Source organism: Haemaphysalis longicornis, unplaced genomic scaffold (assembly GCF_048455015.1).
Source record: "Haemaphysalis longicornis isolate Haplotype H1 unplaced genomic scaffold, Haemaphysalis longicornis Haplotype H1 scaffold_8, whole genome shotgun sequence".
Lineage (NCBI taxonomy): Eukaryota > Metazoa > Arthropoda > Arachnida > Ixodida > Ixodidae > Haemaphysalis > Haemaphysalis longicornis.
The window spans coordinates 20,151,012-20,177,879 of NW_027526445.1; the positions used below are offsets into that span (position 1 = coordinate 20,151,012).

Genomic DNA, 26,868 nt, shown 5'->3' on the forward strand with positions numbered 1-26,868 from the left:
ACCCTTATTTTCTGTCTTATTTCTTGGAGCCACTCATTTCCTATTTTCGGATTCGCTACATGCTTAGCGAGGGCCTCTGTTCTGGCAGTCTTGGTGCCAAAGAGAGCTTAAGAGGTTTCAACGCTGGTCGAACACTCTCGACATGTCGTAGACACTCGAGTCACGGCCCGGGGGTTAAAAAGAAGGTTCCCTTCACCCCGACTGGTGCAAGTGGCGCTGACTACCACCCTCAAGTGCAGGAAACAAAAATACCTTAACATAAATACCCGAGAAAGTGCTGGGGAAACAGCCCCGTCAGTAGCGTAGTCGTTATCGCACCAGACCGGTATTATGGAGGTCGTGGGTTCGGATCCTACCCGGCGGGCATTTTTTCACCACTTTCTTTCGACTCAAAAAAATTCTTCATCTCTTTCTATGACCCACCACAACCTCCGCTTTGCTTTCCGAGGTTTTCTTGACTGCCAACCCTTATTTTCTGTCTTATTTCACGGAGCCCCTCATTTCCCATTTTCTGATTCGCTACATGTTTACCGAGGGCCTCTGTTCTGGCATTCTTGGTGCCAAAGGGAGCTTAAGAGGGTTCAACGCTGGTCGACCACCCTCGACATGTCGTAGACACTCGAGTCACGGCCCGGGGGTTAAAAAGAAGGTCCCCTTCACCTAGAGTGGTCCGAGTGGCGCAGGCTACCACCCCCAAGTGCAGGAAACAAAAATACCTTAACATAAATACCCGAGAAAGTGATGGGGAAACAGCCCCGCCAGTAGCGTAGTGGTTATCGCACCAGACCGGTATTCTGGAAGTCGTGCTTTCGGATCCCACCCGGCGGGCATTTTTTCACCACTTTCTTTCGACTCAAAAAATTCTACATCTCTTTCTATGACCCACCACAACCTCCGCTTTGCTTTCCGAGGTTTTCTTGACTGCCAACCCTTATTTTCTGTCTTATTTAACGGAGCCCCTCATTTCCCATTTTCTGATTCGCTACATGCTTAGCGAGGGCCTCTGTTGGGGCAGTCTTGGTGCCAAAGGGAGCTTAAGAGGTTTCAACGCTGGTCAACCATTCTCGACATGTCGTAGACACTCGAGTCACTGCCCGGGGGTTAAAAAGAAGGTCCCCTTCACCGCGAGTGGTCCGAGTGGTGCAGGCTACCACCCCCAAGTGCAGGAAACAAAAATACCTTAACATAAATACCCGAGAAAGTGATTGCGAAACAGCCCCGCTGGTAGCGTAGTGGTTATCGCACCAGACCGGTATGATGGAGGTCGTGGGTTCGGATCCTACCCGGCGGGCATTTTTTCACCACTTTCTTTCGACTCAAAAAAATTCTTCATCTCTTTCTATGACCCACCACAACCTCCGCTTTACTTTCCGAGGTTTTCTTGACAGCCAACCCTTATTTTGTGTCTTATTTTACGGAGCCCCTCATTTCCCATTTTCTGATTCGCTACATGCTTAGCGAGGGCCTCTGTTCTGGTAGTCTTGGTGCCAAAGGGAGCGTAAGAGGGTTCAACGCTGGTCGACCACTCTCGACGTGTCGTAGACACTCGAGTCACGGCCCGGGGGTTAAAAAGAAGGTCCCCTTCACCCCGAGTGGTCCGAGTGGCGCAGGCCACCACCCCCAAGTGCAGGAAACAAAAATACCTTAGCATAAATACCCGAGAAAATGATGGGGAAACAGCCCCGCCGGTAGCGTAGTGGTTATCGCACCAGAACGGTATTCTGGAGGTCGTGGGTTCGGATCCCACCCGGCGGGCATTTTTTCACCACTTTCTTTCGACTCAAAAAATTTTTCATCTCTTTCTGTGACCCACCACAACCTCCGTTTTGCTTTCCGATGTTTTTATCACTGCCAACCCTTATTTTCAATCATATTTCACGGAGCCACTCATTTCCCATTTTCTGATTCGCTACATGCTTAGCGAGGGACCCTGTTCTGGCAGTCTTGGTGCTAAAGGGAGCTTAAAAGGGTTCAACGCTAGTCGACCACCCTCGACATGTCGTAGACACTCGAGTCACGGCCCGGGGGTTAAAAACAAGGTCCCCTTCACCCCGAGTGGTCCGAGTGGCGCAGGCTACCACCCCCAAGTGCAGGAAACAAAAATACCTTAATATAAATACCCGAGAAAGTGCTGGGGAAACAGCCCCGTCAGTAGCATAGTGGTTATCACCCCAGACCGGTATTCCGGGGGTCGTGGGTTCGGATCCCACCCGGCTGGCATTTGTTCACCACTTTCTTTTCGACTCAAAATATTTTTCATCTCTTTCTATGACCCACCACAAGCTCTCCGTTGCTTTCCGAGGTTTTCTTAACTGCCAACCCTTATTTTCTGTCTTATTTCACGGAGCCCCTCATTTCCCATTTTCTGATTCGCTACATGTTTACCGAGGGCCTCTGTTCTGGCATTCTTGGTGCCAAAGGGAGCTTAAGAGGGTTCAACGCTGGTCGACCACCCTCGACATGTCGTAGACACTCGAGTCACGGCCCGGGGGTTAAAAAGAAGGTCCCCTTCACCTAGAGTGGTCCGAGTGGCGCAGGCTACCACCCCCAAGTGCAGGAAACAAAAATACCTTAACATAAATACACGAGAAAGTGATGGGGAAACAGCCCCGCCGGTAGCGTAGTGGTTATCGCACCAGACCGGTATTCTGGAGGCCGCGTGTTCGGATCCCACGCGGCGGGCATTTTTTCACTACTTGCTTTTCGACTCAAAAAATCCTTCATCTCTTTCTATGACCCACCACAACCTCCCCTTTTCTTTCCGAGGTTTTTTTGACTGCCAACCAATATTTTCGGTCTTATTTCACGGAGCCCCTCATTTCCCATTTTTTGATTAGCTACATGCTTAGCGAGGGCCTCTTTTCTGGCAGTCTTGGTGCCAAAGGGAGCTTAAGAGGGTTCAACGCTGGTCGACCACTCTCGACATGTCGTAGACACTCGAATCACGGCCCGGTGGTTAAAAAGAAGGTTCCCTACACCCCGACTGGTGCGAGTGGCGCTGGCTACCACCCTCAAGTGCAGGAAACAAAAATACCTTAACATAAATACCCGAGAAAGTGCTGGGGAAACAGCCCCGTCAGTAGCGTAGTCGTTATCGCACCAGACCGGTATTATGGAGGTCGTGGGTTCGGATCCTACCCGGCGGGCATTTTTTCACCACTTTCTTTCGACTCAAAAAAATTCTTCATCTCTTTCTATGACCCACCACAACCTCCGCTTTGCTTTCCGAGGTTTTCTTGACTGCCAACCCTTATTTTCTGTCTTATTTCACGGAGCCACTCATTTCCTATTTTCGGATTCGCTACATGCTTAGCGAGGGCCTCTGTTCTGCAGTCTTGGTGCCAAAGGGAGCTTAAGAGGTTTCAACGCTGGTCGAACACTCTCGACATGTCGTAGACACTCCAGTCACGGCCCGGGGGTTAAAAAGAAGGTCCCCTTCACCACGAGCAGTCCGAATGGCGGTGGTTACCACCCAGAAGTACAGGAAACAAAAATACTTTAACATAAATACCCTAGAAAGTGCTGGGGAAACAGCCCCGCTGGTAGCGTTGTGGTTATCGCACCAGACCGGTATTCTGGAGGTCGTGGGTTCCGATGCCGCCCGGCGGGAATTTGTTCACCACTTTCTTTTGGACTCAAAATATTTTTCATCTCTTTCTATGACCCACCACAACCTCCGCTTTGCTTTCCGAGGTTTTCTTGACTGCCAACCCTTATTTTCTGTCTTATTTCACGGAGCCACTCATTTCCCATTTTCTGATTCGCTACATGCTTAGCGAGGGCCTCTGTTCTGGCAGTATTGGTGCCAAAGGGAGCTTAAGAGGGTTCAACGCTGGTCGACCACTCTCGACATGTCGTAGACACTGGAGTCACGGCCCGGGGGTTAAAAATAAGGTCCCCTTCACCCCGAGCGGTCGGAATGGCGCTGGTTACCACCCCCAAGTGCAGGAAACAGAAATACTTTAACATAAATACCCGAGAAAGTGCTGGGGAAACAGCCCCGCTGGCAGCATAGTGGTTATCGCACTAGACCGCTATTCTGGAGGTCGTGGGTTCGGATCCCACCCGGCGGGCATTTGTTGACCACTTTCTTTTCGACTCAAAAAATTTTTCATCTTTTTCTATGACCCACCACAACCTCCCCTTTGCTTTCCGAGGTTTTCTTGACAGCCAACCCTTATTTTGTGTCTTATTTTACGGAGCCCCTCATTTCCCATTTTCTGATTCGCTACATGCTTAGCGAGGGCCTCTGTTCTGGTAGTCTTGGTGCCAAAGGGAGCGTAAGAGGGTTCAACGCTGGTCGACCACTCTCGACGTGTCGTAGACACTCGAGTCACGGCCCGGGGGTTAAAAAGAAGGTCCCCTTCACCCCGAGTGGTCCGAGTGGCGCAGGCCACCACCCCCAAGTGCAGGAAACAAAAATACCTTAACATAAATACCCGAGAAAATGATGGGGAAACAGCCCCGCCGGTAGCGTAGTGGTTATCGCACCAGAACGGTATTCTGGAGGTCGTGGGTTCGGATCCCACCCGGCGGGCATTTTTTCACCACTTTCTTTCGACTCAAAAAATTTTTCATCTCTTTCTGTGACCCACCACAACCTCCGTTTTGCTTTCCGATGTTTTCTTCACTGCCAACCCTTATTTTCAATCATATTTCACGGAGCCACTCATTTCCCATTTTCTGATTCGCTACATGCTTAGCGAGGGACCCTGTTCTGGCAGTCTTGGTGCTAAAGGGAGCTTAAGAGGGTTCAACGCTAGTCGACCACCCTCGACATGTCGTAGACACTCGAGTCACGGCCCGGGGGTTAAAAACAAGGTCCCCTTCACCCCGAGTGGTCCGAGTGGCGCAGGCTACCACCCCCAAGTGCAGGAAACAAAAATACCTTAATATAAATACCCGAGAAAGTGCTGGGGAAACAGCCCCGTCAGTAGCGTAGTGGTTATCACCCCAGACCGGTATTCCGGGGGTCGTGGGTTCGGATCCCACCCGGCTGGCATTTGTTCACCACTTTCTTTTCGACTCAAAATATTTTTCATCTCTTTCTATGACCCACCACAAGCTCTCCGTTGCTTTCCGAGGTTTTCTTAACTGCCAACCCTTATTTTCTGTCTTATTTCACGGAGCCCCTCATTTCCCATTTTCTGATTCGCTACATGTTTACCGAGGGCCTCTGTTCTGGCATTCTTGGTGCCAAAGGGAGCTTAAGAGGGTTCAACGCTGGTCGACCACCCTCGACATGTCGTAGACACTCGAGTCACGGCCCGGGGGTTAAAAAGAAGGTCCCCTTCACCTAGAGTGGTCCGAGTGGCGCAGGCTACCACCCCCAAGTGCAGGAAACAAAAATACCTTAACATAAATACACGAGAAAGTGATGGGGAAACAGCCCCGCCGGTAGCGTAGTGGTTATCGCACCAGACCGGTATTCTGGAGGCCGCGTGTTCGGATCCCACGCGGCGGGCATTTTTTCACTACTTGCTTTTCGACTCAAAAAATCCTTCATCTCTTTCTATGACCCACCACAACCTCCCCTTTTCTTTCCGAGGTTTTTTTGACTGCCAACCAATATTTTCGGTCTTATTTCACGGAGCCCCTCATTTCCCATTTTTTGATTAGCTACATGCTTAGCGAGGGCCTCTTTTCTGGCAGTCTTGGTGCCAAAGGGAGCTTAAGAGGGTTCAACGCTGGTCGACCACTCTCGACATGTCGTAGACACTCGAATCACGGCCCGGTGGTTAAAAAGAAGGTTCCCTACACCCCGACTGGTGCGAGTGGCGCTGGCTACCACCCTCAAGTGCAGGAAACAAAAATACCTTAACATAAATACCCGAGAAAGTGCTGGGGAAACAGCCCCGTCAGTAGCGTAGTCGTTATCGCACCAGACCGGTATTATGGAGGTCGTGGGTTCGGATCCTACCCGGCGGGCATTTTTTCACCACTTTCTTTCGACTCAAAAAAATTCTTCATCTCTTTCTATGACCCACCACAACCTCCGCTTTGCTTTCCGAGGTTTTCTTGACTGCCAACCCTTATTTACTGTCTTATTTCACGGAGCCACTCATTTCCTATTTTCGGATTCGCTACATGCTTAGCGAGGGCCTCTGTTCTGCAGTCTTGGTGCCAAAGGGAGCTTAAGAGGTTTCAACGCTGGTCGAACACTCTCGACATGTCGTAGACACTCCAGTCACGGCCCGGGGGTTAAAAAGAAGGTCCCCTTCACCACGAGCGGTCCGAATGGCGGTGGTTACCACCCAGAAGTACAGGAAACAAAAATACTTTAACATAAATACCCTAGAAAGTGCTGGGGAAACAGCCCCGCTGGTAGCGTTGTGGTTATCGCACCAGACCGGTATTCTGGAGGACGTGGGTTCCGATGCCGCCCGGCGGGAATTTGTTCACCACTTTCTTTTCGACTCAAAATATTTTTCATCTCTTTCTATGACCCACCACAACCTCTCCTTTGCTTTCCGAGGTTTTCTTGACTGCCAACCCTTATTTTCTGTCTTATTTCACGGAGCCCCTCATTTCCCATTTTCTGATTCGCTACATGCTTAGCGAGGGCCTCTGTTCTGGCAGTCTTGGTGCCAAAGGGAGCTTAAGAGGGTTCAACGCTGGTCGACCACTCTCGACATGTCGTAGACACTCGATTCACGGCCCAGGGGTTAAAAAGAAGGTCCCCTTCACCCCGAGTGATCCGAGTGACGCAGGCTACCACCCCCAAGTGCAGGAAACAAAAATACCTTAACATAAATACCCGAGAAAGTGATTGGGAAACAGCCCCGCCGGTAGCGTAGTGGTTATCGCACCAGACCGGTATTATGGAGGTCGTGGGTTCGGATCCTACCCGGCGGGCATTTTTTCACCACTTTCTTTCGACTCAAAAAAATTCTTCATCTCTTTCTATGACCCACCACAACCTCCGCTTTGCTTTCCGAGGTTTTCTTGAATGCCAACCCTTATTTTCTGTCTTATTTCACGGAGCCACTCATTTCCTATTTTCGGATTCGCTACATGCTTAGCGAGGGCCTCTGTTCTGCAGTCTTGGTGCCAAAGGGAGCTTAAGAGGTTTCAACGCTTGTCGAACACTCTCGACATGTCGTAGACACTCCAGTCACGGCTCGGGATTTAAAAGAAGGTCCCCTTCACCACGAGCGGTCCGAATGGCGCTGGTTACCACCCAGAAGTAAAGGAAACAAAAATACTTTAACATCAATACCCGAGAAAGTGCTGGGGAAACAGCCCCGTCAGTAGCGAAGTCGTTATCGCACCAGACCGGTATTCTGGAGGCCGTGGGTTCGGATCCCACCCGGCGGGCATTTGTTCACCACTTTCTTTCGACTCAAAAAAATTCATCTCTTTCTATGACCCACCACAACCTCCGCTTTACTTTCCGAGGTTTTCTTGACTGCCAACCCTTATTTTCTGTCTTATTTCTTGGAGCCACTGATTTCCTATTTTCGGATTCGCTACATGCTTAGCGAGGGCCTCTGTTCTGGCAGTCTTGGTGCCAAAGAGAGCTTAAGAGGTTTCATTGCTGGTCGAACACTCTCGACATGTCGTAGACACTCGAGTCACGGCCCGGGGGTTAAAAAGAAGGTTCCCTTCACCCCGACTGGTGCAAGTGGCGCTGGCTACCACCCCCAAGTGCAGGAAACAAAAATACCTTTACATAAATACCCGAGAAAGTGCTGGGGAAACAGCCCCGTCAGTAGCGTAGTGGTTATCACCCCAGACCGGTATTCCGGAGGTCGTGGGTTCGGATCCCACCCGGCTGGCATTTGTTCACCAACTTTCTTTTCGACTCAAAATATTTTTCATCTCTTTCTATGACCCACCACAAGCTCTCCGTTGCTTTCCGAGGTTTTCTTGACTGCCAACCCTTATTTTCTGTCTAATTTCACGGAGCCCCTCATTTCCCATTTTCTGATTCGCTACATGTTTACCGAGGGCCTCTGTTCTGGCATTCTTGGTGCCAAAGGGAGCTTAAGAGGGTTCAACGCTGGTCGACCACTCTCGACATGTCGTAGACACTCGAATCACGGCCCGGTGGTTAAAAAGAAGGTTCCCTTCACCCCGACTGGTGCGAGTGGCGCTGGCTACCACCCTCAAGTGCAGGAAACAAAAATACCTTAACATAAATACCCGAGAAAGTGCTGGGGAAACAGCCCCGTCAGTAGCGTAGTCGTTATCGCACCAGACCGGTATTATGGAGGTCGTGGGTTCAGATCCTACCCGGCGGGCATTTTTTCACCACTTTCTTTCGACTCAAAAAAATTCTTCATCTCTTTCTATGACCCACCACAACCTCCGCTTTGCTTTCCCAGGTTTTCTTGACTGCCAACCCTTATTTTCTGTCTTATTTCACGGAGCCACTCATTTCCTATTTTCGGATTCGCTACATGCTTAGCGAGGGCCTCTGTTCTGCAGTCTTGGTGCCAAAGGGAGCTTAAGAGGTTTCAACGCTGGTCGAACACTCTCGACATGTCGTAGACACTCCAGTCACGGCCCGGGGGTTAAAAAGAAGGTCCCCTCCACCTCGAGCGGTCCCAATGGCGGTGGTTACCACCCAGAAGTACAGGAAACAAAAATACTTTAACATAAATACCCGAGAAAGTGATTGGGAAACAGCCCCGCCGGTAGCGTTGTGGTTATCGCACCAGACCGGTATTATGGAGGTCGTGGGTTCGGATCCTACCCGGCGGGCATTTTTTCACCACTTTCTTTCGACTCAAAAAAATTCTTCATCTCTTTCTATGACCCACCACAACCTCTGCTTTGCTTTCCGAGGTTTTCTTGAATGCCAACCCTTATTTTCTGTCTTATTTCATGGAGCCCCTCATTTCCCATTTTCTGATTCGCTATATGTTTACCGAGGGCCTCTGTTCTGGCATTCTTGGTGCCAAAGGGAGCTTAAGAGGGTTCAACGCTGGTCGACCACCCTCGACATGTCGTAGACACTCGAGTCACGGCCCGGGGGTTAAAAAGAAGGTCCCCTTCACCTAGAGTGGTCCGAGTGGCGCAGGCTACCACCCCCAAGTGCAGGAAACAAAAATACCTTAACATAAATACCCGAGAAAGTGATGGGGAAACAGCCCCGCCAGTAGCGTAGTGGTTATCGCACCAGACCGGTATTCTGGAGGTCGTGCTTTCGGATCCCACCCGGCGGGCATTTTTTCACCACTTTCTTTCGACTCAAAAAATTCTACATCTCTTTCTATGACCCACCACAACCTCCGCTTTGCTTTCCGAGGTTTTCTTGACTGCCAACCCTTATTTTCTGTCTTATTTCACGGAGCCCCTCATTTCCCATTTTCTGATTCGCTACATGCTTAGCGAGGGCATCTGTTGGGGCAGTCTTGGTGCCAAAGGGAGCTTAAGAGGTTTCAACGCTGGTCAACCATTCTCGACATGTCGTAGACACTCGAGTCACTGCCCGGGGGTTAAAAAGAAGGTCCCCTTCACCGCGAGTGGTCCGAGTGGTGCAGGCTACCACCCCCAAGTGCAGGAAACAAAAATACTTTAACATAAATACCCGAGAAAGTGATTGGGAAACAGCCCCGCTAGTAGCGTAGTGGTTATCGCACCAGACCGGTATGATGGAGGTCGTGGGTTCGGATCCTACCCGGCGGGCATTTTTTCACCACTTTCTTTCGACTCAAAAAAATTCTTCATCTCTTTTAATGACCCACCACAACCTCCGCTTTACTTTCCGAGGTTTTCTTCACTGCCAACCCTTATTTTCTGTCTTATTTCACGGAGCCACTCATTTCCTATTTTCGGATTCGCTACATGCTTAGCGAGGGCCTCTGTTCTGGCAGTCTTGGTGCCAAAGGGAGCTTATGAGGTTTCAACGCTGGTCGAACACTCTCGACATGTCGTAGACACTCGAGTCACGGCCCGGGGGTTAAAAAGAAGGTTCCCTTCACCCCGACTGGTGCAAGTGGCGCTGGCTACCACCCCCAAGTGCAGGAAACAAAAATACCTTAACATAAATACCCGAGAAAGTGCTGGGGAAACAGCCCCGTCAGTAGCGTAGTGGTTATCACCCCAGACCGGTATTCCGGAGGTCGTGGGTTCGGATCCCACCCGGCTGGCATTTGTTCACCACTTTCTTTTCGACTCAAAATATTTTTCATCTCTTTCTATGACCCACCACAAGCTCTCCGTTGCTTTCCGAGGTTTTCTTGACTGCCAACCCTTATTTTCTGTCTTATTTCACGGAGCCCCTCATTTCCCATTTTCTGATTCGCTACATGTTTACCTAGGGCCTCTGTTCTGGCATTCTTGGTGCCAAAGGGAGCTTAAGAGGGTTCAACGCTGGTCGACCACCCTCGACATGTCGTAGACACTCGAGTCACGGCCCGGGGGTTAAAAAGAAGGTCCCCTTCACCCCGAGTGGTCCGAGTGGCGCAGGCCACCACCCCCAAGTGCAGGAAACAAAAATACCTTAACATAAATACCCGAGAAAATGATGGGGAAACAGCCCCGCCGGTAGCGTAGTGGTTATCGCACCAGACCGGTATTCTGGAGGTCGTGGGTTCGGATCCCACCCGGCGGGCATTTTTTCACCACTTTCTTTCGACTCAAAAAATTTTTCATCTCTTTCTGTGACCCACCACAACCTCCGTTTTGCTTTGCGATGTTTTCTTCACTGCCAACCCTTATTTTCAATCATATTTCACGGAGCCACTCATTTCCCATTTTCTGATTCGCTACATGCTTAGCGAGGGACCCTGTTCTGGCAGTCTTGGTGCTAAAGGGAGCTTAAGAGGGTTCAACGCTGGTCGACCACCCTCGACATGTCGTAGACACTCGAGTCACGGCCCGGGGGTTAAAAACAAGGTCCCCTTCACCCCGAGTGGTCCGAGTGGCGCAGGCTACCACCCCCAAGTGCAGGAAACAAAAATACCTTAATATAAATACCCGAGAAAGTGCTGGGGAAACAGCCCCGTCAGTAGCGTAGTGGTTATCACCCCAGACCGGTATTCCGGGGGTCGTGGGTTCGGATCCCACCCGGCTGGCATTTGTTCACCACTTTCTTTTCGACTCAAAATATTTTTCATCTCTTTCTATGACCCACCACAAGCTCTCCGTTCCTTTCCGAGGTTTTCTTGACTGCCAACCCTTATTTTCTGTCTTATTTCACGGAGCCCCTCATTTCCCATTTTCTGATTCGCTACATGTTTACCGAGGGCCTCTGTTCTGGCATTCTTGGTGCCAAAGGGAGCTTAAGAGGGTTCAACGCTGGTCGACCACCCTCGACATGTCGTAGACACTCGAGTCACGGCCCGGGGGTTAAAAAGAAGGTCCCCTTCATCTAGAGTGGTCCGAGTGGCGCAGGCTACCACCCCCAAGTGCAGGAAACAAAAATACCTTAACATAAATACCCGAGAAAGTGATGGGGAAACAGCCCCGCAAGTAGCGTAGTGGTTATCGCACCAGACCGGTATTCTGGAGGTCGTGCTTTCGGATCCCACCCGGCGGGCATTTTTTCACCACTTTCTTTCGACTTAAAAAATTCTACATCTCTTTCTATGACCCACCACAACCTCCGCTTTGCTTTCCGAGGTTTTCTTGACTGCCAACCCTTATTTTCTGTCTTATTTCACGGAGCCCCTCATTTCCCATTTTCTGATTCGCTACATGCTTAGCGAGGGCCTCTGTTGGGGCAGTCTTGGTGCCAAAGGGAGCTTAAGAGGTTTCAACGCTGGTCAACCATTCTCGACATGTCGTAGACACTCGAGTCACTGCCCGGGGGTTAAAAAGAAGGTCCCCTTCACCGCGAGTGGTCCGAGTGGTGCAGGCTACCACCCCCAAGTGCAGGAAACAAAAATACCTTAACATAAATACCCGAGAAAGTGATTGGGAAACAGCCCCGCTGGTAGCGTAGTGGTTATCGCACCAGACCGGTATGATGGAGGTCGTGGGTTCGGATCCTACCCGGCGGGCATTTTTTCACCACTTTCTTTCGACTCAAAAAAATTCTTCATCTCTTTCTATGACCCACTACAACCTCCGCTTTACTTTCCGAGGTTTTCTTGACTGCCAACCCTTATTTTCTGTCTTATTTCACAGAGCCACCCATTTCCCATTTTCTGATTCGCTACATGGTTAGCGAGGGACCCTGTTCTGGCAGTCTTGGTGCTAAAGGGAGCTTAAGAGGGTTCAACGCTGGTCGACCACCCTCGACATGTCGTAGACACTCGAGTCACGGCCCGGGGGTTAAAAACAAGGTCCCCTTCACCCCGAGTGGTCCGAGTGGCGCAGGCTACCACCCCCAAGTGCAGGAAACAAAAATACCTTAATATAAATACCCGAGAAAGTGCTGGGGAAACAGCCCCGTCAGTAGCGTAGTGGTTATCACCCCAGACCGGTATTCCGGGGGTCGTGGGTTCGGATCCCACCCGGCTGGCATTTGTTCACCACTTTCTTTTCGACTCAAAATATTTTTCATCTCTTTCTATGACCCACCACAAGCTCTCCGTTGCTTTCCGAGGTTTTCTTGACTGCCAACCCTTATTTTCTGTCTTATTTCACGGAGCCCCTCATTTCCCTTTTTCTGATTCGCTACATGTTTACCGAGGGCGTCTGTTCTGGCATTCTTGGTGCCAAAGGGAACTTAAGAGGGTTCAACGCTGGTCGACCACCCTCGACATGTCGTAGACACTCGAGTCACGGCCCGGGGGTTAAAAAGAAGGTCCCCTTCACCTAGAGTGGTCCGAGTGGCGCAGGCTACCACTCCCAAGTGCAGGAAACAAAAATACCTTAACATAAATACACGAGAAAGTGATGGGGAAACAGCCCCGCCGGTAGCGTAGTGGTTATCGCACCAGACCGGTATTCTGGAGGTCGCGTGTTCGGATCCCACGCGGCGGGCATTTTTTCACTACTTGCTTTTCGACTCAAAAAATTCTTCATCTCTTTCTATGACCCACCACAACCTCCCCTTTTCTTTCCGAGGTTTTTTTGACTGCCAACCATTATTTTCGGTCTTATTTCACGGAGCCCCTCATTTCCCATTTTTTGATTAGCTACATGCTTAGCGAGGGCCTCTTTTCTGGCAGTCTTGGTGCCAAAGGGAGCTTAAGAGAGTTCAACGCTGGTCGACCACTCTCGACATGTCGTAGATACTCGAGTCATGGCCCGGTGGTTAAAAAGAAGGTTCTCTTCACCCCGACTGGTGCGAGTGGCGCTGGCTACCACCCTCAAGTGCAGGAAACAAAAATACCTTAACATAAATACCCGAGAAAGTGCTGGGGAAACAGCCCCGTCAGTAGCGTAGTTGTTATCGCACCAGACCGGTATTCTGGAGGTCGTGGGTTCGGATGCCGCCCGGCGGGCATTTGTTCACCACTTCCTTTTCGACTCAAAATATTTTTCATCTCTTTCTATGACCCACCACAACCTCTCCTTTGCTTTCCGAGGTTTTCTTGACTGCCAACCCTTATTTTCTGTCTTATTTCACGGAGCCCCTCATTTCCCATTTTCTGATTCGCTACATGTTTACCGAGGGCCTCTGTTCTGGCATTCTTGGTGCCAAAGGGAGCTTAAGAGGGTTCAACGCTGGTCGACCACCCTCGACATGTCGTAGACACTCGAGTCACGGCCCGGGGGTTAAAAATAAGGTCCCCTTCACCCCGAGCGGTCGGAATGGCGCTGGTTACCACCCCCAAGTGCAGGAAACAGAAATACTTTAACATAAATACCCGAGAAAGTGCTGGGGAAACAGCCCCGCTGGCAGCATAGTGGTTATCGCACTAGACCGCTATTCTGGAGGTCGTGGGTTCGGATCCCACCCGGCGGGCATTTGTTGACCACTTTCTTTTCGACTCAAAAAATTTTTCATCTTTTTCTATGACCCACCACAACCTCCCCTTTGCTTTCCGAGGTTTTCTTGACAGCCAACCCTTATTTTGTGTCTTATTTTACGGAGCCCCTCATTTCCCATTTTCTGATTCGCTACATGCTTAGCGAGGGCCTCTGTTCTGGTAGTCTTGGTGCCAAATGAAGCGTAAGAGGGTTCAACGCTGGTCGACCACTCTCGACGTGTCGTAGACACTCGAGTCACGGCCCGGGGGTTAAAAAGAAGGTCCCCTTCACCCCGAGTGGTCCGAGTGGCGCAGGCCACCACCCCCAAGTGCAGGAAACAAAAATACCTTAACATAAATACCCGAGAAAATGATGGGGAAACAGCCCCGCCGGTAGCGTAGTGGTTATCGCACCAGACCGGTATTCTGGAGGTCGTGGGTTCGGATCCCACCCGGCGGGCATTTTTTCACCACTTTCTTTCGACTCAAAAAATTTTTCATCTCTTTCTGTGACCCACCACAACCTCCGTTTTGCTTTCCGATGTTTTCTTCACTGCCAACCCTTATTTTCAATCATATTTCACGGAGCCACTCATTTCCCATTTTCTGATTCGCTACATGCTTAGCGAGGGACCCTGTTCTGGCAGTCTTGGTGCTAAAGGGAGCTTAAGAGGGTTCAACGCTGGTCGACCACCCTCGACATGTCGGAGACACTCGAGTCACGGCCCGGGGGTTAAAAACAAGGTCCCCTTCACCCCGAGTGGTCCGAGTGGCGCAGGCTACCACCCCCAAGTGCAGGAAACAGAAATACTTTAACATAAACACCCGAGAAAGTGCTGGGGAAACAGCCCCGCTGGCAGCGTAGCGGTTATCGCACTAGACTGCTATTCTGGAGGTCGTGGGTTCGGATCTTACCCGGCGGGCATTTTTCACCACTTGCTTTTCGACTAAAAAAATTCTTCATCTCTTTCTATGACCCACCACAACCTCCCCTTTGCTTTCCGAGGTTTTTTGACTGCCAACCCTTATTTTCTGTCTTATTTCACGGAGCCCCTCATTTCCCATTTTCTGATTCGCTACATGCTTAGCGAGGGCCTCTGTTCTGGCAGTCTTGGTGCCAAAGGGAGCTTAAGAGGGTTCAACGCTGGTCGACCACTCTTGACATATCGTAGACACTCGAGTCATGGCCCGGGGGTTAAAAAGAAGGTCTCATTCACCTAGAGTGGTCCGAGTGGCGCAGGCTACCACCCCCAAGTGCACGAAACAAAAATACCTTAACATATATACCCGAGACAGTGATGGGGAAACAGCCCCGCCGGTAGCGTTGTGGTTATCGCACCAGACCGGTATTCTGGAAGTCGTGGGTTCTGATCCCACCCGGCGGGTATTTTTTCACCACTTTCTTTCGGCTCAAAAATTTTTTCATCTCTTTCCATGACCCACCACAACCTCCGCTTTGCTTTCCGAGGTTTTCTTGACTGCCAACCCTAATTTTCTGTCTTATTTCACGGAGCCACTCATTTCCCATTTTCTGATTCGCTACATGCTTAGCGAGGGCCTCTGTTCTGGCAGTCTTGGTGCCAAAGGGAGCTTAAGAGGGTTCAACGCAGGTCGACCACTCTCGACATGTCGTAGACACTCGAGTCACGGCCCGGGGGTTAAAAAGAAGGTCCCCTTCACCCCGACCGGTCCGAATGGCGCTGGTTACCACCCCCAAGTGCAGGAAGCAAAAATACTTTAACATAAATACCCGAGAAAGTGCTGGCGAAACAGCCCCGCTGGTAGAGTAGTGGTTATCGCACCAGACTGGTATTCTGGAGGTCGTGGGTTCGGATCCCACCCGGCGGGCATTTGTTCACCACTTTCTTTTCGACTCAAAAAATTCTTCATCTCTTTCTATGACCCACCACAACCTCCCCTTTGCTTTCCGAGGTTTTCTTGACTGCCAAGCCTTATTTTCTGTCTTATTTCACGGAGCGCCTCATTTCCCATTTTCTGATTCGCTACATGCTTAGCGAGGGCCCCTGTTCTGGCAGTCTTGGTGCCAAAGGGAGCTTAAGAGGGTTCAAAGCTGGTCGACCACTCTCGACATGTCGTAGACACTCGAGTCACGGCCCGGGGGTTAAAAAGAAGGTCCCCTTCACCCCGAGTGGTCCGAGTGGCGCTGGCTACCACCCCCAAGTGCAGGAAACAAAAATACCTTAGCATAAATACCCGAGAAAGTGATGGGGAAACAGCCCCGCCGGTCACGTAGTGGTTATCGCACCAGACCGGTATTCTGGAGGTCGTGGGTTCGGATCCCACCCGGCGGGCATTTTTTCACCACTTTCTTTCGACTAAAAAAATTATTCATGTCTTTCTATGACCCACCACAACCTCCGCTTGGCTTTCCGATGTTTTCTTGACTGCCAACCCTTATTTTCTGTCTTACTTCACGGAGCCACTCATTTCCCATTTTCTGATTCGCCACATGCTTAGCGAGGGACCCTGTCTGGCAGTCTTGGTGCCAAAGGGAGCTTCAGAGGGTTCAACGCTGGTCGACCACTCTCGACATGTCGTAGACTCTCGAGTCACGGCCCGGGGGTTACAAAGAAGGTCCCCTGCACACCGAGTGGTCCGAGTGGCGCAGGCTACCACCCCCAAGTGCAGGAAACATAAATACCCGAGAAAGTGATGGGAAACAGCCCCGCCGGTAGCGTAGTGGTTATCGCGCAGGACCGGTATTCTGGAGGTCGTGAGTTCGGATCCCACCCGGCGGGCATTTCTTCACCACTTTGTTTTTTACTCAAAAAATTTTTCATCTCTTTCTATGACCCACCACAACCTCCGCTTTGCTTTCCGAGGTTTTCTTGACGGCCAACCCCTATTTTCTGTCTCATTTCACGGAGCCACTCATTTCCCATTTTCTGATTCGCTACATGCTTAGCGAGGGCCTCTGTTCTGGCAGTCTTGGTGCCAAAGGGAGCTTAAGAGGGTTGAACGCTGGTCGGCCACTCTCGACATGTCGTTGACACTCGAGTCACGGCCCGGGGTTTAAAAAGAAGGTCCCCTTCACCCCGAGCGGTCCAAATGGCTCTGGTTACCACCCCCAAGTGCAGGAAACAAAAATACTTTAACATAAATACCCGAGAAAGTGCTGGGGAAACAGCCCCGCTGGTAGCGTAGTGGTTATCGCACCAGACCGGTATTCTGGAGGTCGTGGCTTCGGATCCCACCCTTCTGGCATTTGTTCACCACTTTCTTTTCGAATAAAAAAATTTTTCATCTCTTTCTATGACCCACCACAACCTCCCCTTTGCTTTCCGAGGTTTTCTTGACTGCCAACCCTTATTTTCCGTCTTATTTCACGGAGCCCCTCATTTCCCATTTTCTTATTCGCTACATGCTTAGCGAGGGCATCTGTTCTGGTAGTCTTGGTGCCAAAGGGAGCTTAAGAGGGTTCAACGCTGGTCGACCACTCTCGACATCTCGTAGACACTCGAGTCACGGCCCGGGGGTTAAAAAGAAGGTCCTCTTCACCCCCAGCGGTCCGAATGGCGCTGGTTACCACCCCCAAGTGCAGGAAACAAAAATACTTTAACATAAATACCCGAGAAAGTGCTGGGGAAACAGCCCCGCAAGTAGCGTAGTGGTTATCGCACCAGACCGGTATTCTGGAGGTCGTGGGTTCGGATCCCACTCGGCGGGCATTTGTTCACCACTTTCTTTTCGACTCAAAAAATTCTTCATCTCTTTCTATGACCCACCACAAACTCCCCTTTGCTTTCCGAGGTTTTCTTGACTGCCAACCCTTATTTTCTGTCTTATTTCACGGAGCCCCTCATTTCCCATTTTCTGATTCGCTACATGCTTAGCGAGGGCCTCTGTTCTGGTAGTCTTGGTGCCAAGGGGAGCTTAAGAGGGTTCAAAGCTGGTCGACCACTCTCGACATGTCGTAGACACTCGAATCACGGCCCGGGGGTTAAAAAGAAGGTCCCCTTCACCCCGAGTGGTCCGAGTGGCGCAGGCTACAGCCCCCAAGTGCAGGAAACAAAAATACCCTAACATAAATACCCGAGAACGTGATGGGGAAACAGCCCCGCCGGTAGCGTAGTGGTTATCGCACCAGACCGGTATTCTGGAGGTCGTGGGTTCGGATCCCACCCGGCGGGTATTTGTTCACCACTTTCTTTTCGACTCAAAAAATTCTTCATCTCTTTCTACGACCCAGTACAAACTCCCCTTTGCTTTCCGAGGTTTTCTTGACTGCCAAGCCTTATTTTCTGTCTTATTTGATGGAGCCCCTCATTTACCATTTTCTGATTCGCTACATGCTTAGCGAGGGCCCCTGTTCTGGCAGTCTTGGTGCCAAAAGGAGCTTAAGAGGGTTCAACGCTGGTCGACCACTCTCGACATGTCGTAGACACTCGAGTAATGGCCCGGGGGTTAAAAAGAAGGTCCCTTTCAGCCCGAGTGGTGCGAGTGGCGCTGGCTACCACCCCCAAGTGCAGGAAACAAAAATACCTTAACATAAATACCCGAGAAAGTGCTGGGGAAACAGCCCCGCTGGTAGCGTAGTGGTTATCGCACCAGACCGGTATTCTGGAGGTCGTGGGTTCGGATCCCACCCAGCGGGCATTTGTTCACCACTTTCTTTTCGACTCAAAAAATTTTCATATCTTTCTATGACCCACCACAACCTCCCCTTTGCTTTCCGAGGTTTTCTTGACTGCCAACCCTTATTTTCTGTCTTATTTCACGGAGCCCCTCATTTCCTATTTTCTGATTCGCTACATGCTCACCGAGGGCCTCTGTTCTGGCAGTCTTGGTGCCAAAGGGAGCTTAAGAGAGTTCAACGCTGGTCGACCACCCTAGGCATGTCGTAGACACTCGAGTCACGCCCCGGGGGTTAAAAAGAAGGTCCCCTTCACCCCGAGTGGTCCGAGTGGCGCAGGCTACCACCCCCAAGTGCAGGAAACAAAAATACCTTAACATAAGTACACGACAAAGTGTTGGGGAAACAGCCCCGCCGGTAGCTTAGTGGTTATCGCACCGGACCGGTTTTCTGGAGGTCGCGTGTTCGAATCCCACCAGGCGGGCATTTTTTCACCACCTGCTTTTCGACTCAAAAAATTCTTCATCTCTTTCTATGACCCACCACAGCCTCCCCTTTGCTTTCCAAGGTTTTTTTGACTGCCAACCCTTATTTTCTGTCTTATTTCACGGAGCCCCTCATTTCCGAATTTCTGATTCGCTACATGCTTAGCGAGGGCCTCTGTTCTGGTAGTCATGGTGGTAAAGGGAGCTTAAGAGGGTTCAACGCTGGTCGACCACTCTCGACATGTCGTAGACACTCGAGTCACGACCCGGAGGTTTAAAAGAAGTCCCCCTTCACCCCGAGCGGTCCGAACGGCGCTGGTTATAACCCCCAAGTGCAGGAAAAAAAAATACTTTAACATAAATAGCCGACAAAGTGCTGGGGAAAGAGCCCCGCTGGTAGCGTAGTGGTTATCGCACCAGACCGGTATTCTAGAGGTCGTGGGTTCGGATCCCACCCAGCGGGCATTTGTTCACCACTTTCTTTTCGACTCAAAAAATTCTTCATCTCTTTCTATGGCCCACCACAACCTCCCCTTTGCTTTCCGAGGTTTTCTTGACTGCCAAACCTTATTTTCTGTCTTATTTCATGGAGCCCCTCATTTCCCATTTTCTGATTCGCTACATGCTTACCGAGGGCCTCTGTTCTGGCAGTCTTGGTGCCAAAGGGAGCTTAAGAGGGTTCAACGCTGGTCGACCGCCCTCGACATGTCGTAGACACTCGAGTCACGGCCCGGGGGTTAAAAAGAAGGTCCCCTTCACCCCGAGTGGTCCGAGTGGCGCAGGCTACCACCCCCAAGTGCAGGAAACAAAAATACTTAACATAAGTACACGAGAAAGTGATGGGGAAACAGCCCCGCCGGTAGCATAGTGGTTATCGCACCGGACCGGTATTCTGGAGGTCGCGTTTTTGGATCCCACCCGGCGGGCATTTTTTCACCACCTGCTTTTCGACTAAAAAAATTCTTCATCTCTTTTTATGACCCACCACAGCCTCCCCTTTGCTTTCCAAAGTTTTTTTGACTGCCAACCCTTATTTTCTGTCTTATTTCACGGAGCCCCTCATTTCCCAATTTCTGATTCGCTACATGCTTAGCGAGGGCCTCTGTCCTGGTAGTCATGGTGGTAAAGGGAGCTTAAGAGGGTTCAACGCTGGTCGACCACTCTCGACATGTCGTAGACACTCGAGTCACGGCCCGGAGGTTTAAAACAAGTCCCCCTTCACCCCGAGCGATCCGAATGGCGCTGGTTACCACCCCCAAGTGCAGGAAACAAAAATACTTTAACATAAATACCCGAGAAAGTGCTGGGGAAACAGCCCCGCTGGTAGCGTAGTGGTTATCGCACCAGACCGGTATTCTAGAGGTCGTGGGTTCGGATCCGACCCAGCGGGCATTTGTTCACCACTTTCTTTTCGACTCAAAAAATTCTTCATCTCTTTCTAAGGCCCACCACAACCCCCCCTTTGCTTTCCGAGGTTTTCTTGACTGCCAAACCTTATTTTCTGTCTTATTTCATGGAGCCCCTCATTTCCCATTTTCTGATTCGCTACATGCTTACCGAGGGCCTCTGTTCTGGCAGTCTTGGTGCCAAAGGGAGCTTAAGAGGGTTCAACGCTGGTCGACCGCCCTCGACATGTCGTAGACACTCGAGTCACGGCCCGGGGGTTAAAAAGAAGGTCCCCTTCACCCCGAGTGGTCCGAGTGGCGCAGGCTACCAGCCCCAAGTGCAGGAAACAAGAATACCTTAACATAAATACCCGAGAAAGTGATGGGGAAACAGCCCCGCTGGTAGCGTAGTGGTTATCGCACCAGACCGGTATTCTGGAGGTCGTGGCTTCGGATCCCACCCGGTGGGCATTTGTTCACCACTTTCTTTTCGACTCAAAAAATTTTTCATCTCTTTCTATGACCCACCACAACCTCCCCTTTGCTTTCCGAGATTTTCTTGACTGCCAACCCTTATTTTCTGTCTTATTCCTCGGAGCCACTCATTTCCCATTTTCTGATTCGCTACATGCTTAGCGAGGGACCCTGTTCTGGCAGTCTTGGTGCCAAAGGGAGCTTAAGAGGGTTCAACGCTGGTCGATCACTCTCGACATGTCGTAGACACTCGAGTCACGGCCCGGGGGTTAAAAAGAAGTTCCCTTCACCCCGAGTGGTCCGAGTGGCGCTGGCTACCACCCACATGTGCAGGAAACAAAAATACCTTAACATAAATACCCGAGAAAGTGCTGGGGAAACAGCCCCGCCAGTAGCTTAGTGGTTTTCGCACCAGACCAGTATTCTGGAGGTCGTGGGTTCGGATCCCACCCGGCGGGTATTTGTTCACCACTTTCTTTTCGACTCAAAAAATTCTTCATCTCATTCTATGACCCAGTACAAACTCCCCTTTGCTTTCCGAGGTTTTCTTGACTGCCAAGCCTTATTTTCTGTCTTATTTGATAGAGCCCCTCATTTCCCATTTTCTGATTCGCTACATGCTTAGCGAGGGCCCCTGTTCTGGCAGTCTTGGTGCCAAAAGGAGCTTAAGAGGGTTCAACGCTGGTCGACCACTCTCGACATGTCGTAGACACTCGAGTAATGGCCCGGGGGTTAAAAAGAAGGTCCCTTTCAGCCCGAGTGGTGCGAGTGGCGCTGGCTACCACCCCCAAGTGCAGGAAACAAAAATACCTTAATATAAATACCCGAGAAAGTGCTGGGGAAACAGCCCCGCCAGTAGCGTAGTGGTTATCGCACCAGACCGGTATTCTGGAGGTCGTGCGTTCGGATCCCACCCAGCGGGCATTTGTTCACCACTTTCTTTTCGACTCAAAAAATTTTCATCTCTTTCTATGACCCACCACAACCTCCCCTTTGCTTTCCGAGGTTTTCTTGACTGCCAACGCTTATTTTCGTCTTATTCCTCGGAGCCACTCATTTCCCATTTTCTGATTCGCTACATGCTTACCGAGGGCCTCTGTTCTGGCAGTCTTGGTGCCAAAGGGAGCTTAAGAGGGTTCAACGCTGGTCGACCGCCCTCGACATGTCGTAGACACTCGAGTCACGGCCCGGGGGTTAAAAAGAAGGTCCCCTTCACCCCGAGCGGTCGGAACGGCGCTGGTTACCACCCCCAAGTGCAGGAAACAAAAATACTTTAGCATAAATACCCGAGAAAGTGCTGGGGAAACAGCCCCGCTGGTAGCGTAGTGGTTATCGCACCAGACCGGTATTCTAGAGGTCGTGGGTTCGGATCCCACCCAGCGGCCATTTGTTCACCACTTTCTTTTCGACTCAAAAAATTCTTCATCTCTTTCTATGGCCCACCACAACTTCCCCTTTGCTTTCCGAGGTTTTCTTGACTGCCAAACCTTATTTTCTGTCTTATTTCATGGAGCCCCTCATTTCCCATTTTCTGATTCGCTACATGCTTACCGAGGGCCTCTGTTCTGGCAGTCTTGGTGCCAAAGGGAGCTTAAGAGGGTTCAACGCTGGTCGACCGCCCTCGACATGTCGTAGACACTCGAGTCACGGCCCGGGGATTAAAAAGAAGGTCCCCTTCACCCCGAGTGGTCCGAGTGGCGCAGGCTACCACCCCCAAGTGCAGGAAACAAAAATACCTTAACATAAATACCCGAGAAAGTGATGGGGAAACAGCCCCGCTGGTAGCGTAGTGGTTATCGCACCAGACCGGTACTCTGGAGGTCGTGGCTTCGGATCCCACCCGGTGGGCATTTGTTCACCACTTTCTTTTCGACTCAAAAAATTTTTCATCTCTTTCTATGACCCACGACAACCTCCCCTTTGCTTTCCGAGATTTTCTTGACTGCCAACCCTTATTTTCTGTCTTATTCCTCGGAGCCACTCATTTCCCATTTTCTGATTCGCTACATGCTTAGCGAGGGCCTCTGTTCTGGCAGTCTTGGTGCCAAAGAGAGCTTAGGAGGGTTTATTTATTTGTTTATTTATTTATTAGAGTACCCTCACGGCCGTTACGGCGTTACAGAGGGGGTGGGTACAGTGCATGAAAAAAGGCAACAGTGTAGAAGTACAGGCAGTATGTAAACGCAAGCATATTTCCGGGAACCAGGTTACTGCATTACACGTACAGAAAGTGCGTTCTTGAATGATGCCGGATCTTCAATGGACACAATGTGGTGGGGAAGGTGGTTCCATTCCTATGACGTTTTGGGGAGAAATGAATCGGAGTATGCGTTGGTGCGGCCAGATGGAACGGCAACCTTGAACGGATGGTCGATGCGGGATGATATGTACGTGGGCCGTGAGAAAAGGTCGCGTCTCATAGATGGGTTGGAAATAGGTTTTGTGAAACAGAGAAAGTCGAGAAATTTTTCTGCGTTTGTGTAAACTTGGTAGAACCAGGTTATTTTTCATTAGTGAAACACTGGAGGTACGGGAGTAGTCGGAAAGTATAAATCGAGCTGAGCGGTTTTGTACAGATTCCAGAAGAGAAATTAGGTTTTGTTGAGCAGGGTCACAGATAGCCGAGGCATACTCTAGTTTAGGGCGGATTAGTGTCCGATAAAGTGTTAACCTAAGGGAAGATGAATCATGAGAGAAATTACGGCGAATATATCCTAAGGTACGGTTTGTGCTGCTGCAGACATAATTAATGTGTGTGTGCCATGTTAAGTCATTGCTGATATGAACACCAAGATACTTGTAGGATGTAACGTATTCGAGAGTGGCTCCGGAATTTTTGTAATTAAAGGGCTGCTGGGAATAACGTTTGCGCAGAACGGTCATGCTTTTGTATTTGTTTGTGTTAAGTGTCTTGTGCCATTTGCTGCACCATTTGGAGACAGTATCGAGGTCGGCTTGTAAATTAAAGTTGTCCGTTCGGTCACGAATTTCGCAATAAATTACGCAGTGTTCAGCGAATAATTTTATGGAGGAATTTATATCATTAGGAAGGTCGTTAATAAATATTAAAAAGAGCAGAGGACCTAACACCGAACCCTGCGGTACATCGGATTTAACATCAGTAGGGGGAGAATTGCATTCGTTAGCAGTCACGAATTGGGTGCGATTGGTCAGAAAGCATTCTATCCACTTAAACACATTAGCGTCAATGTTTAGGGTACTGAGCTTAAGTAATAATTGATGAGACACTTTGTCAAACGCTTTTTGAAAATCTACAAAAATGCAATCTACAGATGAACCGCGATTCAGAGCTGATGCAACGTCGTGTGTGAATGTTAGAAGCTGAGTTTCGCATGAGTAATTTTTTCGAAAGCCATGTTGAAATGGGCTGAAAAAGGAGTTGGATTCCAGGAATGATACAAGGTTAGAATAAATGACATGCTCTAAAAGTTTACAGGAAATAGACGTTAACGATATTGGCCGGTAATTTAATGGAGAGCTTTGGATACCGGAGTTGAAAACAGGGACGACCTTCCTCACCTTCCAATCAATTGGCACAGCATAGCACTGAAGGGGTTGAAAAAAGATGTGTGACAAGATTATTGACGAATAAACTTCGGTGTTTTTTAAGAACTTGGCATTATTTCGTCTACGCCACAACTGGAAGAAGGTTTTAGGTCACGAATCAGCTTCATAATTCCAACAGGGTCTACTAAAATAGGATCCATAGGAAAAAAGTTGTAATCACATAATTGCGGCACAACATCAGGAGGACAATTCGAAAACGACTTGGCGAACACTTGATTTAGAACGCGACAACATTCGTCACTGCGCATGACCTGGTTGTCAGCATATCTAAGCGATATAAGTTCTTTTTATTAGGTCTAATTGTCTTCCAAAATGTTTTTGGGTTACTTTGGAGAAGCGAGGGGAGAGTGTTTGTAAAAAAGACGTCCTTTGCTTTTTGTATGGCTGCACGATAAGCGTCGGAAATATTTTTGTAAGCAAACTAGCGGGATGTCTCATTTGTGCGTTTGGCTACACGAAATGAGCATTTCTTTCGGTTTTGCAGTCGTTTTAGATCATATGTAAACCAAGGTGAGCGTTGCTTGCCAGAGATAACAACTAAAGGAATATATTTGTTATTCAAATACGTAACTTTTTCTTTAAACAAGTGCCAATTGTGTTCAACCGTGCGATCAAAAAAGCCTACCATGTAGGTATCGATAAAACATTCGAGTTCTGTATTAATTGAAGCGTAGTCTCCTTTGGCGTAATTTCTGATTGTTTTGCTGTGTGTTAGCCGGCGCGAAACCTCAGCTTCTAAGGTAAAATGAATGAAACAATGATCGCGTAAACCAGGATGGAAAATTAGGTGCCGCACAAGATCTGGAACATTTTTCAGGACCAGATCTAGTATGTTAGCGGACGTCAGACCCACTCTGGTTGGTTTGTCAACTAGCTGAGTCAAATTAAAGTCGAGACACATGTTAAAAAATGTAGTACTATCTCCTGATAGATTACTGTAAGCAGAGCAGGGCACTGACCAGTTTATTTTGGGGAAGTTAAAGTCCCCGAGCAAGAACAACGGCGCATGGGGAAATTTCAAGACCAGGTTGTTAAGGACATCAAGTATTTTGTCACAAAAGTCAGATGTAGCATTCGGCGGACGATAACAGGCGCAAAACAGGGCAATTTGATTATTTAAGTGTACCGAAACACAGATAATTTCTAAGACTGACTTTGTTATCACCATACTGGAAGTGAGACAATCAGCTACAGCAATCAATACACCGCCCCCAGGTTGATTACAACGATCAGCTCGGTATACAACGTAATTTTTATCGCAACAAAACAGTTCCGAGTTTGCCGTTTCATTAGACAACCAAGTTTCCGTTACGACTACTATGTCTGCAGCGCAGTCATCAAAAAGGGAAGACAAGGCATCGCGCTTGTTAGTGACACTGCGCACATTTGAAAATTAGCTTCAACGCTGGTCGACCACTCTCGACATGTTGTAGACACTCGAGTCACGGCCCTGGGGTTAAAAAGAAGGTCCCCTTCACCCCGAGTGGTCCGAGTGGCGCAGCCTACCACCCCCAAGTGCAGGAAACAAAAATACCTTAACATAAGTACACGAGAAAGTGATGGGGAAACAGCCCCGCCGGTAGCATAGTGGTTATCGCACCGGACCGGTATTCTGGAGGTCGCGTTTTTGGATCCCACCCGGCGGGCATTTTTTCACCACCTGCTTTTCGACTCAAAAAATTCTTCATCTCTTTCTATGACCCACCACAGCCTCCCCTTTGCTTTCCAAAGTTTTTTTGACTGTCAAACCCTTATTTTCTGTCTTATTTCACGGAGCCCCTCATTTCCCAATTTCTGATTCGCTACATGCTTAGCGAGGGCCTCTGTTCTGGTAGTCATGGTGGTAAAGGGAGCTTAAGAGGGTTCAACGCTGGTCGACCACTCTCGACATGTCGTAGACACTCGAATCACGGCCCGGAGGTTTAAAACAAGTCCCCCTTCACCCCGAGCGGTCCGAATGGCGCTGGTTACCACCCCCAAGTGCAGGAAACAAAAATACTTTAACAAAAATACCCGAGAAAGTGCTGGGGAAACAGCCCCGCTGGTAGCGTAGTGGTTATCGCACCAGACCGGTATTCTAGAGGTCGTGGGTTCGGATTCCACCCAGCGGGCATTTGTTCACCACTTTCTTTTCGACTCAAAAAATTCTTCATCTCTTTCTAAGGCCCACCACAACCTCCCCTTTGCTTTCCGAGGTTTTCTTGACTGCCAAACCTTATTTTCTGTCTTATTTCATGGAGCCCCTCATTTCCCATTCTCTGATTCGCTACATGCTTACCGAGGGCCTCTGTTCTGGCAGTCTTGGTGCCAAAGGGAGCTTAAGAGGGTTCAACGCTGGTCGACCGCCCTCGACATGTCGTAGACACTCGAGTCACGGCCCGGGGGTTAAAAAGAAGGCCCCCTTCACCCCGAGTGGTCCGAGTGGCGCTGGCTACCACCCACAAGTGCAGGAAACAAAAATACCTTAACATAAATACCCGAGAAACTGCTGGGGAAACAGCCCCGCCAGTAGCTTAGTGGTTATCGCACCA

At 49.7% G+C, this 26,868-nt stretch overlaps 3 non-coding genes across 3 annotated transcripts; all 3 read left to right on the forward strand.

Annotated features, from left to right (window-relative positions):
• Window positions 1–10,488: 10,488 nt before the first annotated feature.
• Trnat-ggu (transfer RNA threonine (anticodon GGU)) lies at window positions 10,489–10,561 on the forward strand. Its single transcript has one exon. It is a non-coding gene; the product is annotated as a tRNA-Thr (tRNA).
• Window positions 10,562–14,198: 3,637 nt separating this feature from the next.
• Window positions 14,199–14,271, forward strand: Trnat-ggu (transfer RNA threonine (anticodon GGU)). Its single transcript has one exon. It is a non-coding gene; the product is annotated as a tRNA-Thr (tRNA).
• A 3,618-nt stretch (window positions 14,272–17,889) lies between these two features.
• Trnat-ggu (transfer RNA threonine (anticodon GGU)) lies at window positions 17,890–17,962 on the forward strand. Its single transcript has one exon. It is a non-coding gene; the product is annotated as a tRNA-Thr (tRNA).
• The last annotated feature ends 8,906 nt before the right edge of the window (window positions 17,963–26,868 follow it).